Source organism: Brachyhypopomus gauderio, chromosome 9, assembly GCF_052324685.1.
Source record: "Brachyhypopomus gauderio isolate BG-103 chromosome 9, BGAUD_0.2, whole genome shotgun sequence".
Taxonomy (NCBI): Eukaryota; Metazoa; Chordata; class Actinopteri; order Gymnotiformes; family Hypopomidae; genus Brachyhypopomus; species Brachyhypopomus gauderio.
In genome coordinates, this window is record NC_135219.1 from 18,692,729 (window position 1) to 18,704,479 (window position 11,751).

An 11,751-nucleotide genomic window follows, 5' to 3' on the forward strand; every position below is an offset into this window, starting at 1 on the left:
TATATGCCCAACTCATAAAAAAAACATGTAGAATTTTACATAGCATAAAACATTTAAAATACATACAAATACACCAACTGATTACACCAACTGATACAACATAACTGATAGATTTCTTTGGTTGCTGCCTGCAAATGTTACTCAAGTGTTGTACTTTCTGGATTTTAATGCATAAACACAGCATTGGTCCTAATATAAGCTGACAAACCTAACGTCTACATAATAAAGGCCCTGTAGCATCCCAGTATTAAATCTGACCATGCATGCGATATGCTTTGCTTAGGTGTCCAAATATGATGAGATGATGTTTCCTTCTGCTGATGCTACATTTGCGTTTATCTCAGTTGTTAAGGATATCAACATAGTCCTAGCACTATGAGAGGGAGCATTGTCTGGTTGAGAGTATCCATCTCCCTTTGGGTATATGGTGGCTGTGAATAAATAAATGAACCTAGTTAAGATATGAAGAGTTTGGTTCCAAAATGCTATATCCATTTTGATCAATTTGAGTAAAAATGTGTTTTCTTTAAGTGGTAGGCTGAAAACCACAGTTTTTTGTTTCAAACTATCAAATACCATACTAAGGTTAAAAAAACTCAAACGAATTAAATCAAGATTTTAATATTTAAAGATTTATTTTTAAAAAACAATTCATTTTTTCACAAAACGCAATAAATCCATGCCATGTTTTTTTCAAAATGTCTTATATATCCTTTGTCATTAATAGAAATTTTTTTTGACTGAAAATGTGCAAAATACAATAATAAATAACTGTAAATTATACATCTTAATATAATAGTTTGACCATTGGGCCTAAAAACACAAATTCATATAATATATAAATTAATATTATTATAATAACCCCGCTCCTAGCTTGGTTATGAACAACCCCAGCAAACAGTGTTTGTACATGAGTCACAGAGCTAAATCTTTTCCACGTTTGATAATTTTGCGAGCTAAATGTGCGCACTTTAGCCAGTGCATTTCGCGGCGATGTAACGATTCTCGGTTAGGGGCTGGATAGTATTGTTGTATGTACTTGTACTTGACGGATATAGTGGGTATGGGCAGTTGCACTTGGGCTGACAGACTCTTTATTTTTCAGATGATGAACTCCCTGCGCCTCTTGCGTAAAAGAGTGGCTAAGAAGCGGGCTAAGGTGAATGCGAGTGGCAGAGAAGCAATGTTGCCTCCACTCACCAAACCTGCTGGCCGAGAGCCACTCCGTGCCTTCAGGCCTGCCAAAGGTGAGCTCACTCTTTTGCTCTCCTGGAAATGGCATCCAAACCATTTGTTGCAGCAACAACAACAAAAAAAGTAAAAGAAAAAAGTATTAAAAAAGTAAAAACTGCTTTGAAAGCCCTATACTACAAACAAAAAGCCCCTGCTGATCCTCTTGTACATTGCTATACCTGCACCCATTAACATTGTTTTTCTGCACCATGAAGAAACCACTATGAAACCAGAAGTTATATTTGAGATTTTTGATAGAGTATGTGTTAATATGTATTGTGCTTTTCAGGATCTCAAGTGCAAAGCACCAGGGCGTCCCCTGCTGACGACATGTCTGAAGGAGTAATTGGCAGAGGTTGGAATTGGTTTGCTGTTAACACTGCATTACACAACACAATGTTTTAAATCTAGTTCTCCATGTTGAATAATGTTTTGCTGTCTTCAGGCTGATTTGAACCAAAGTTGAGCTGATAGCCCTAAAAGTCCTAGTCAGTTTGTTTGGGTACTTCTGGTAAAGTGTGAGTGTCTTTTGTTTTATGGTGTCTGGTAGTTGAGTGCCTGTCATGCATTTATAGCAGTTAACACTTATTGGGACACTTGTAAAGCTGCATGGGGCAACAACTGTTGTAAAAAGCGCTATATAAATACATTTTGATTGATTGATTGATTGGTATTCCTCTCTAGATGAACTCAAACCAGGAACTCCCCGGAAGGATCCCTACTCGCAGCAGACTTTACGGCCCTTCTCCAAACCAGACCTCGCTCTCGCTCAGAGCTTCAGTCTGCTTAGTTCTGATGACTGGTAAGTCACACCTGCAAAATTCTGAAGCATTTGGCTAGGGCAGGTTAAACAGCAAGTCATTTATGGTGTTCTGCATATATGGTAAGTATGCATGTATTTAGTGAAGTTTTTTCCTCTTTGTCCCTTTTCTTGTAGCATTTTTTCTTGCAGTAGCCGATGGTTACAGTGTGTGTCTATGTCCAATATCTTTATACAGGGAGAAGAAAATTGAAGGGTTGATGTTCATCCGTAGATTGGCTCAGCATCACTCTGATGTGCTTGGCAGCAGGCGTCATGATGTCTGCATTGTTCTTATTCAAGAGGTAAGCCACTAGATTTGCTGACTGTGTATCGGTCTGAATTCTAAAATTGGCAGACACCATGAGCATGTACATATTACAGGTGATGTTGCTGACAAAGTCAAGTCAGAGTTAGCATAGCACTTTGAAATTCCTTTTTTATAAAAACATTTCTCATCTAATTGAAATTCAGATGGCATAGCTAACTGTAATTAGTGATTAAGGTATTTCCGCCTACATAACACATTGCAGTGGTGGATTATACTTATTACGATGGCGGTGGCAGTGTTGGATGTGGCTGAAACGAGCTGGAACGTCGTCTTTCCTGCAGGTGCTGCACCTGCGCTCTGCCGTGTCCCGCATGGCGGTGGTGTCCTTGAGGGAGTTGTACTCCAGCCTGCAGAAAGGGATGGACCAGGAAGTGGAGGCTACAGCTAAGGTCCTCCTCCACAAAGCAGCGGAGTCCAATGCCTTCATCAGGCAGGAAGTGGACACAGCTCTGGACAGCATGGTGCAGAACTGCACCCCCATTCGGAGCATGAACGCCCTTCTCGCTGGAGGACTCTGGTCAGTTAGCCTGCAGTGAGCTTTAAACTGAGGCTTTCAGATAATTTTTACTTCTCCATTGTTCTTTCAAAATATTGCCCTGGCCTATATCAATCAGGGTGGCCGCGGGTCCTTAAAAAGTCTTAAATGGTATTAAGTTTAATTTTTGTCAAATAAGGCCTTGAAAAGTCTTATTTTGTCTTAAATTTTCAACCAAAATATCTTAAAATTGCGGAGCTAAATTTAGGGAGGAATAATTCCGTCAGCCATGTGTTGAAATTCGGGGGCGGATATCGGTAGATTCCAAATAAAATTAAATAAAATTCCAAATAAAATTAAAGCCAACTCGCAAGATCATACACGTTAAAATAAAGCACAAAAACTAATAATCAGTTAGTTTTTGTGCTTTATTTTAACGTGTATGTTCTTGCGAGTTGGTTTTAATTTTATTTGGAAAACAGTATTAAAAAGTCTTAAAATGTCTAAATTTTCACTTGGTCAAACCTGTAGACACCCTGTCAATATTTTTAGTTATTTATCCTCTTGTGTATTCTTTTTATTGTGTTCCATCTCCGCTCTGCTGATCCAAACTGCCCTTCACACCACTTAAAGAATAGGCTAGTTAGCTAGCTCACAGAGGACATGCAAACATTTTCTGTTTAAAAATTACAGATGTACAATAACTGGTGCAAACTAAGCCATCAAATAGAATATGATCATTTGGTTGTGCACTTAGATCATACATAAGGGTATTAAGTTTCTTTTTAGAAGCTAAAAGTTGTACTGTATACATTGATTGGATGGATTAATAGTTATTACCTTCTTTTTTTTGAATGCCCTAATTTCTTTCCTTCTGTTTTCCTCAAAAGTCATCTGAATGCTGCAGTAAGAAAGTGTGCTGCTCGGCACTTGGCTACTTTGGTAGAGAAGATTGGTGCAGAGCGAATTATTCCTGCAGTCTCCAAGTTGGCACAGGACTCTTCCCAAGAAACCAGGTTAGTACTGGGATCAGAACGAGGATTCTACAAGGCTTATTCAGTTTCCCAGATAGTAATAAATGGTCGGTGTGCTGTGAGTTACGGGTCTCTCACTCACGGTTCTCTCCTGTTTTGGGGTCTGTTCTTCGTCTCAGGCGCTTGGGCCGGCGTATGCTGCTGTTCCTGTCCTCCCACCATGACTTTGATAAGATGGTGGAAAAGTACATCCCTGCCAAAGACCTGGCAACCATCAGGGACACTGTCCACACTCTGAAATCCAAGGTAGCGATTCATGTTTGGATACATGATGAGGATTTTTTATCCCATTCAGCCACTATGCCCCATGTTTACTCACTAAACAAAGCTTATTCACAAAACTTTTAGGTGAAACAGACTGCAATAAAAAAAAACCATCTAAACTGTGATGGTAGACATATATTGTAAACAAATAATAAAGTACAGGGCAGTGCGTGGCACCACACATTGTATTTACAGTAAGGCATGCACAGTGTAGTCCCAGACCCAGTAGTTAAAGGACAGAGCATAGTTCAAAATAAACCGGCTTGAAACCTTTGGGATAGAATCAAAGTATGAAGCAATATGTGGACTTCAATATCATCACTCCATGTTTTGTGGTGATTTGTACGTGTGTATTCCCAGGAGAGGACAAAGTTGTCTAGGATTCCAAGATACAAGATGTGTCTCCCTCGTCTGGAGCAGCAAGAAGCTCCAGCCGCACAGGTGGAGCATCAGAACACGCAGCGAATGAAGCGTAGCCTTAGACACACGGTGAGGGACGTGAGCCCAGACGACGCGGCACCTCTGAAAGGTAACGGCTGACTTCGGCGAACGCTCCCCTCCTGTTTCCTGAGAACCTTACATTACCGCTTACCCGTGAACCTCTTTCCCATCAGACCTGCAGCTGAACAGTAGTCTTCCAGCACAGACTAAGACCGGTGTCATCCTGGATGATTTGCCCTCAAGCTCCAGAAACGCACGCACCCCCAGAAGTCCCGTCAAAAGTTTGAGTCCTCCGCTTCATCCCAGCCCCCCCACGGCTGTCCCTACTAAAAACATGCTGCCACGACGCAGACGAGGTACCAGACTGATCAGAGCACGTCCGTCCCTTTCAAACAGTTCTGATGAGTGTTGCCTGCTCTTCAGCACTTCATGTGTGATCACTGCACTTGCATGTAAATTGCTTTGCTGTTAACACTGCATTACACAACAATGTTTTAAATCTAGTTCACCACATTGAATAATGTTTTGCTGTCAGCCTTCAAGCTGATTTGACCAAAGTTGAGCTGGTAGCCCTAAAAGTCCCAGTCAGTTTGTTTGGGTTCTGGTATTCCTCTCTAGATGAACTCAAACCAGGACCTCCCAGGAAGGATCCCCACGAGCAGCAGACTTTACGGCCCTTCTCCGATCCAGACCTCGCTCTCGCTCAGAGCTTCAGTCTGCTTAGCTCTGATGACTGGTAAGTCACACCTGCAAAATTCTGAAGCATTTGGCTAGGGCAGGTTAAACAGCAAGTCATTTATGGTGTTCTGCATATATGGTAAGTATGCATGTATTTAGTGAAGTTTTTTCCTCTTTGTCCATTTTCTTGTAGCATTTTTTTCTTTCAGTATCCGATGGTTACAGTGTGTGTCTATGTTCAATATCTTCATACAGGGAGAAGAAAATTGAAGGGTTGATGTTCATCCGTAGATTGGCTCAGCATCACTCTGATGTGCTTGGCAGCAGGCGTCATGATGTCTGCATTGTTCTTATTCAAGAGGTAAGCCACTAGATTTGCTGACTGTGTATCGGTCTGAATTCTAAAATTGGCAGACACCATCAGCATGTACATATTACAGGTGATGTTGCTGACAAAGTCAAGTCAGCGTTAGCAAAGTACTTTGAAATTCATTTTTTATAAAAACATTTCTCATCTAATTGAAATTCAGATGGCATATCTAACTGTAATTAGTGATTAAGGTATTTCCGCCTACATAACACATTGCAGTGGAGGATTATACTTATTACGATGGCGGTGGCAGTGTTGGATGTGACTGAAACGAGCTGGAACGTCGTCTTTCCTGCAGGTGCAGAACCTGCGCTCTGCCGTGTCCCGCATGGCGGTGGTGTCCTTGAGGGAGTTGTACTCCAGCCTGCAGAAAGGGATGGACCAGGAAGTGGAGGCTACAGCTAAGGTCCTCCTTCACAAAGCAGCGGAGTCCAATGCCTTCATCAGGCAGGATGTGGACACAGCTCTGGACAGCATGGTGCAGAACTGCACCCCCATTCGGAGCATGAACGCCCTTCTCGCTGGAGGACTCTGGTCAGTTAGCCTGCAGTGAGCTTTAAACTGTGGCTTTCAGATAGCAACAACAGTCACAAGAAGCTAACAAAGCACTGATTTTGGCTGCTGTTTTTACTTTTCCATTGTTATTTCAAAATATTGCCCTGGCCTATATCAATATTTTTAGTAATTTATCCTGTTAAATATATTTTTATTGCATTCCACCTCCTCTCTTCTGATCCAAACTGCCCTTCACACCGCTTAAAGAATAGGCTAGTTAGCTAGCTTACAGAGGACATGCAAACATTTTCTGTTTAAAAAATACAGATGTACACTCACTGGTGCAAACTAAGCCATCGAATAGAATATGATAATTTGATTGTGCACTTAGATCATACATATGGGTATTAAGTTTCTTTATAGAAGCTAAAAGTTGTACTGTATACATTGATTGGATGGATTAATAGTTATTACCTTCTTTTTTTGAATGCCCTAATTTTTTTCCTTCTGTTTTCCTCAAAAGTCATCTGAATGCTGCAGTAAGAAAGTGTACTGCTCTGCACTTGGCTACTTTGGTAGAGAAGATTGGCGCTGGCCGCTTATTGTCTGGGGCAAAAGACGTCATAGCGAGAATTATCCCTGCAGTCTCCAAGTTGGCACAGGACGCTTCCCAAGAAACCAGGTTAGTACTGGGATCAGAACGAGGATTCTACAAAGCTTATTCAGTTTCCCAGATAGTAATCTTTTGCTGATTCTTTTAGTCTCCTAGTCTGATACTCTGAAGTCAGCAAATGCTGTTAAATTGTAGAGTAATAGAAGCACTATCGTGTTTTCTACACACAGACGGCCTTGTAAAATTGTACCCTGGTAAATAAATGGTCGGTGTGCTGTGAGTTACGGGTCCCTCACTCACGGTTCTCTCCTGTTTTGGGGTCTGTTCTTCGTCTCAGGCGCTTGGGCCGGCGTATGCTGCTGTTCCTGTCCTCCCACCATGACTTTGATAAGATGGTGGAAAAGTGCATCCCTGCCAAAGACCTGGCAACCATCAGGAACACTGTCCTCACTCTGAAATCCAAGGTAGCGATTCATGTTTGGATACATGATGAGGATTTTTTATCCCATTCAGCCACTATGCCCCATGTTTACTCACTAAACAAAGCTTATTCACAAAACTTTTAGGTGAAACAGACTGCAATAAAAAAACCATCTAAACTGTGATGGTAGACATATATTGTAAACAAATAATAAAGTACAGGGCAGTGCGTGGCACCACACAGTGTATTTACAGTAAGGCATGCACAGTGTAGTCCCAGACCCAGTAGTTAAAGGACAGAGCATGGTTCAAAATGAACCGGCTTGAAACCTTTGGGATAGAATCAAAGTATGAAGCAATATGTGGACTTCAATATCATCACTCCATGTTTTGTGGTGATTCGTACGTGTGTATTCCCAGGAGAGGACAAAGGTGTCTAGGAATGCGAAGATATAAGATGCGTCAGCCTCGTCTGGAGCAGCAAGAAGCTCCAGCCGCACAGGTGGAGCGTCAGAACACGCAACGAATGAAGCGTAGCCTTAGGCACACGGTCAGGGACGTGAGCCCAGACGACGCGGCACCTCTGAAAGGTAACGGCTGATTTCGGCGAACGCTCCCCTCTTGTATCTTGAGAACCTTACCTTACCGCTTACCCGTGAACTCTATCCCAGCTGTGGAGTCATGCGTACCTCCTCCTCAGTTTGCCAGCAGGTGAATATTTAAACAGTTAATCAAAACAACAACAACAAAAAAGTGCATCCTGATTGGAACTGCTTTGATGTTTGCAATTTTTGATGGTGTTGATGTTGATTTAATTTGATTGCAGCCTTGTTCATTTTCTGTTTGGACACTATAACCCAATCCTTGTGTTTTCTCTCTTGTGTGTGTTCAGCAAAGACAGCAGCAGAGCACACATCCACAGCATTGCAGACAAGACAGAGTACGTCAAGCAGCTCAAGGCCCTGCTGGGTTCAAAAGACTTCAGCGAGCCCATCAAGGGCATTGATCAGCTGGTGGCCCACTGCGAGGACAACCCATATATGGTCGTGGGCAACATGTTCCTGGTAACACATTTGAACTGAATTGATTTTTAATGTTTTCAGCAGCTTTCAGAAGTGATCTGTATGGGGGGTCATACGTTGGAGAACATTAAATGCTGGCACATCTGAAGAAATGTCAAAAGCTCAGATGCTTCAGAGTAGAAAATATTACAACAATCAGTTTTAACTATTACAGTGGAGGGCAGTCGTGTCCATTGTTAGTGTGAGCTTGTTTTACAATGTATGTGAAGATTTCACCCAAGCGTATCCTTGAAATTGCATTAAACCAAAGAATCCAAGTGAATGACTTATGAAAAAATCAGTCGGTTGAAATGAAAGGGCTTGAAATCAAATCAGCTCCAGGGCTTAACGGCACTGATATGGTGAGTGCCTGATGAATGCATGGGCGGCTTGCTCTATACCTCTCTTCCTCTGCTACAGGTATTTGATGCTTTCAAAGCACGACTGCAAGGTTAACCTCTATGCCTTGGAGGCCTTACAGAAGATAATCACACTGCTCAGAGACAACCTGGTCCAAGTGGTCTACATCTTAGTCCCAGCTATAGTGGACAATCACCTCAATTCCAAGAATAACGCCATCTACATGGCAACAATAGCTGCCATTCAAGCTCTCATCAATAACCTTGGTGGGTTCTTTTCTCTCTTTACAAAACATCTTGAAGGACACATGCCACTGGGCTTTAGAAAAACAACAACAACAATGATTGTGTTCTGTTTTACCTTTGTATCTTTTGATGAAAGGTTGCTAGGTTGGGGAAAAGGTTCACACAAATCAGTAAAAGAATGTTCTTGCTCTTTGGCTAGATGTTTGTGGTGCAGATCAAATGAAAATCTCCTTTCATATTAAGGCACAGTCCAATATAAAGAAAAAATATTTCTGTAAGACTGACAGGAGATCTTGCATTATCTGACAGCAGATAGTTAAATAATGGAGTTTACAGTGGATGTGCTTAGGCTCTTTTGTTCAATATACAGTGTCTAATCTTTTGTGGTTGTGTATACAGAAATATTCTACAAATTCAAATACATTATCAAAAAACAATTCTTTCAGAAAGTAATTCCACTGATATGCTAAGAGATGCCAGAGATAAAAAAAAGATAAAAGATATTTACCAGAAATACTATAATTCCTATATTAATTAATAATATTTATAATATTGATAATAATCATTCCAGAGAGTTACCATAGTTACCAAATACTGTCACTTTAGTTGAATTAAATCTTTCTAGGTTAAAAAAATGCTTCTGTAATAACCCAGTGCTGTCCAGGGTTGATTTATTTATCTTTGTTCCTTTTAAATATTCTTTTTATAGAGCTGGTTAGGGAACTCTACCCCTGCAAGCCACAACTGGTTGAGCAGAAGGTGCTTCCTCTGCTCTGGTACCTCCTGGGGACCTCCAGCAACAGTGGTACGGTCCACGGGAGGGGTAGAAGCGTGAGAGGGGCCACTGTCCACCTATGCCAAGCCCTTCATGCCCACATGGGTCCGGCGCTGCTGGACTGCGCTGCTTCCCAACCTTCCAATATCCGCAAGAGCCTAAGAGTTTGTGAAGAACCTCCCGATCAACTGAGAGCTGCAAGCCAGACCTCCAGACCAAAATAAAGCCCAACATGGATTCTACTTGAAGATGGAGATGTTTGTGTATTTCTTACTGTGCCTGCACTTTAAATGAAAGAGAGAGGAAGAAAGTCAAACGTTTTTAACATTTTGAATTAGCAGAAAGCTAAATCCTTAAACTCAGAATTCCTTTTAAATAAGGAGCACAGATTTTAGCGAATCACATCAGGTTTAACATGCCTAGGAGCTCTGCTCTTTTTGCACTTTGAAATACTAACACTTATCATGATAACTGTTGTCATGGTGACTATAGATATATATTGTTCTATGATTGTTATTTTCTGTTGACATATCCTGAGGTAACTGTGCAGAATGTAATTTATCACATGCACAAGGAACAAGGATCTATAGTCTTTTTGTTGTTTGGTATGTGTAATGTGACTTTTCAATGAGGAGTCTTAAAAAATGAAAAAGCTACGACTCACAAAATTACTTTTGTATTCTATAGCCAGGGCTTAATTTGAGCCGGATCCTGCCGGAACAGGATCCAGGAACTCTCATTTTGAAGGGTGTGTTCCGGGAACTGTCTGCCTCGATCCAGTAACTTTCAAGCCTACTAATTATAAGTTATGAAGAAATCTGTATGCACTTCTGCACTTAAACACTTATAAAACACATGTAAATAATTTAAAAGTAATTTATATATACAAATTGGCTTGTTATTTTAACATTTGTGTGCCTAAGCGTTTTGTGATCCGGTGACATTGTGATTTTGTTTTGCGATCCGGTGACATTGTTGGCCTCTGACCCCTTGTCTCATGCCGCTGTTTGCGTTCTGGCATCGTTTGATTTTCAAAGTAAGCACTGTGTATAGCTAATAAGTGTAATGGCACAGTATTAACTTAACTCATTCTGTCAATAAAAGCTTGTTACTCCTATGATTGCAATTATATTTTTGTATGTGATAAAAACAATTGACAAACACATATAAAAACCAGAGGGCAGCAGATCATGTGAAAATATAATATTTGTGTAATTCTCAACTTTTGGCCATGACTGTAGACCAGGATAATGACACTACAGAATTTCTTCACAGAGCCTCAGCCAGGTGGAGTCAAGTTTCAGGTGGAGTCAAGAGCACACCACCTGAAACAAAATTCAAGACAAAATGAGTCCCGCCTGTATATTTACAAAGTACGGTGATAAAGCTATTGAATCAGTTTCTTTAACATCCCCCCCCCCATCAGACTCCACCATGTCAAGAGTAGAGGTGCACTTTTCTCGCCACAGACATTCAGAGCCCAGTGCAAAATCATCACAGGAGGAAACCTTCAGACTCCAGATTCAAGACTTAGTCAATCACGTACCTCATCCCCAGGATGCATGGACGATGTCCCCTGAAAGAGAAAACAATTGTCTTAGATTAACAGTCATGGCCTTTTATTCTGAATTGGTCTTATGCTTGTTTCCCGTGTTAGACATCTGTGACCACTGAATTCTGTAACCAGAGACCACCATGCATGTGTCGTCAAGAAATAAGGTAGGGTCAAATCCTGTTAACTGCACATGGGTACTCAATCGTTGATTGTAGTTTATAAGGAAATTAAAGCTCATTTCAAAATGAATTATTTATTTAGTGTGTATTTCTTGATTAAGATATGTGCTTGTATATACTTAGATATTTGTTAATGACATATTTGGCATTCTTAGCGAGGAGCAAAGTAAAATTTTCATTGTATCTAAGGAAACCTGTTCCCTCTGTGCATGACAAACTCTGAATTTGAAAAGATTAGGTAGGCCTAAATGACGTTTTCACGCATGCAGACAATTATGTTTTACGTTGCATGAAAAAAATCTGTTGATTCTAAAGCTTTTGGTTAAACGTCAGCTTATTCATTTCCTATTTTCTACTAACAAATGCCTAGGGTGGTTCGTACGATTGATAACATTTCTTTTCTGACAAGAAGCAGCACTATCC

The 11,751-nt window shown here is 40.8% G+C and overlaps 1 non-coding gene across 1 annotated transcript; it reads right to left on the reverse strand.

Annotated features, from left to right (window-relative positions):
- Positions 1-11,009: 11,009 nt before the first annotated feature.
- On the reverse strand, positions 11,010-11,100 carry LOC143523711 (small nucleolar RNA SNORD88). Its single transcript, XR_013133456.1, has one exon. It is a non-coding gene; the product is annotated as a small nucleolar RNA SNORD88 (small nucleolar RNA).
- Between the last annotated feature and the right edge of the window lie 651 nt (positions 11,101-11,751).